General features: G+C 46.1%; 1 pseudogene; it reads right to left on the bottom strand.

The window, feature by feature from the left end:
• Window positions 1–969: 969 nt before the first annotated feature.
• Window positions 970–2,205, bottom strand: LOC149845604 (protein ELC-like pseudogene; annotated as a pseudogene).
• Between the last annotated feature and the right edge of the window lie 448 nt (window positions 2,206–2,653).

Here is a 2,653-nt window from a genome sequence, read left to right as displayed (position 1 = left end):
CCAATCAGGCCTATTCACAAACCAAAAATGTACAACAAAGAACCTCACTGTAGAAATGAAGGAGCAACCTAAAAACATTGCAAGAATCTAATGTGAAAGTTCTATGAAAAATATCGGTATATTCATTCAAAGCAGAGAAAGAACCATAGTTCTTTAAGAAAAGGGAAAACAAGATGAAATGCATTTAAGACTCCAGAATAAGTGACTTCTTTAAGAAAATTATAATCTATGTTTATAACAACCAAGTCCATAGTATATGAAATGTCTAACATCTGTTCATGATTTTGATATTAGGAGATCCAAAATAGACATAGCAATCTCAACGGAAAAGAACAGTTAATCGTTAACCAGCCAGTTGAAACACCCAATAGAGCCAAAATAAAATCATATAAACTTAACAAGATAGTTGAGAAAGTCTTGATTTGACACATCTAAGTGGAAGAAAACAAAATAACGAATAACAACACTTGCATGCTGCAGAAATGCTGATAAATTTATTTGGATTAAAAAACAGCACAAATTTACAACTCTAGGCACAAACCAACACAAGTGACAATTGACAAAGTATATTTTCCAGATATATGCTGTTTAAGTACTGTAACATGTTACACCACCAAAAGAGAAAAAGAACTGTCATCTTGTCAACGTAATTCAAATTTAAAAATATCAAAAAGGATGATCCAGAGAATGCATATAGCAGCATAGACAAGTACCGGTCACATCCCGTGGATTGTTCAATAGAAAATTGAAGCAGAAAAACTGTACAACTACGCATCATCAAAACAACCGGAAAGCTCCCGAAGAATCAAATCTCCCACCATTACCATTCGTTTCTATCTGGACCAAATGTAATAGACATCCTGTCTTCCCATGGTAATCAATTTGACAGTATATATTCCTTAGTCTACTCGCAAATCAATTACCGTAAACTTGTAAGGGACAAGCAACCAGGCTCTCGCCCATCATAATTCAGAGATCATAGGCAGAAACCCTGTATGCCATGGTGTCAATTTGGGCCTCCATTTGCGCCGCCCTCACTTTCGCAGAAGTAGCCCGATGAAAGAATTGCTCGCGGGACAGCACTCTTATGTTCTTCATGTAAGCATCGAACGGGAAAATGCCTTTCTGCATTGCTTTATCCAAGGAATAGATCGTATCCTCGATTGCGATATCAGCAGCCGTGCATTCAAGCATCTGCCTCGACAGAGCATCGCAGGGCTCGAAAACGTTGTCGATGTCGATCTCCGACCTCTTCTTGTCGCAGTTTTTCATCACCCACGTCTGGAGCACGTCCGCATTCGTAAGCAGTATCTGAAGCACCTGCTCCAACTCCTCCTTCTCGTCCAGCATTTCCCTCAACCCCTTATCGAGCTGCTTATCTCGCTCCTTCAACTCCATCTGCATAATGATAAACTCGTTCATCTCAGCCTCCCTCGATCTCTTCAAAGTAACGGTATCAGCATGGAGCCGCTCCTCCAGCTTAGTGACGGCATCCCTTTTGAAAACCCCAGATGGGTCTTCCACATTCGGCCGCTGAGGAGGCGGCGCCATCGTCCGGGCGTAGGGCGACGAAAGACGATTGGGGCGAACCCCCGGCGCCAGATAATCCGACGCCGACGAAGAGGAAGAAGAAGGTGCAGGGGACGATGTCCTTCCCACCGCGGCAGAAGATGAAGAACTCTGAGGTGGGCTATGAATCCTGTGCCCCGCAGAGGAAGCAGGCTGTTTGGTGTACAAGGGGGGGTCTCTACCGAACAGATGGCTCATATTCCTCCCCAAACCCACGAGATTCGAACTGGGGAAGACCCAACTCTGCAGATAGGGAACAGAGACCAAGCCAGAAGGATCCACATGGTGGTGGCCGCGTTTGATGATCATATCCGTGGTGGGGTTGACGTAAACGCAGGGAGGTTGACAAGGGTAGGGCTCCATCAACCAGATGACGACGGGGATGTTGTAGGTGACCTGCTGGTAGAGCATGTGGATGGTGCCGTCGGCTTGGAGGAGGTTGACGTTGCTGCCGTCGTTGTGGATGAAGACGGCGGGCTTCACCTGAAGGCTGGGGAACTCCTGAAGGAGCGCCAGCAAGTGCTCTCTGATCAACCACTTGACGTCTTCGTTGTAGGGCAGAGCCGATGGGCCTCGACGAGAGAGGACGTCGTTCAGGAACTGAATCGAGAGTTGGGAGTAGTTGGCGCCGTACATGGTTCCCCTCAGAGAGAGAGAGAGAGGGCGAGGAGGAGGAATTGGGATTGCAGAGGAGAGAAAGATCGATCGTTGGGGATTTGGGAGACGACTGAGTCTGGTGCAATATGATTGCACAAATATTTGTGCATTAAGCACCCTATCGCCCTCCATCAGGTCTTGGGTGTTGGGTCCCACACCTGACTGGCCCTGTTCCTAAGATGGAGGGTGTTCAGGTAGCTTAATGCAGTGGCGGGCATCGGGCCGGACTTGCTAATGGATCGAGTCGATTCGTCCAGCCCATTTATTAAGGGGCCGGGTTTTAGACCAGTTCTTAACGACCTCAGATTTAAAGAGAAGCTCATGGTTGGCCGCCCAACGAGGCCCAATCTTAAAATGCATAAATGCTTCATTGAAATTAAGGGTTAACGAGAGAATAGCAAGTTCTCATGCAACTAATTAGTTAAAT

Source organism: Nuphar pumila, chromosome 2, assembly GCF_984573655.1.
Source record: "Nuphar pumila chromosome 2, dmNupPumi1.hap1.1, whole genome shotgun sequence".
Classification (NCBI taxonomy): Eukaryota; Viridiplantae; Streptophyta; class Magnoliopsida; order Nymphaeales; family Nymphaeaceae; genus Nuphar; species Nuphar pumila.
The sequence above is the reverse complement of the archived record's forward strand: the minus strand, read 5'-3'. Positions and strand labels throughout refer to the sequence as shown.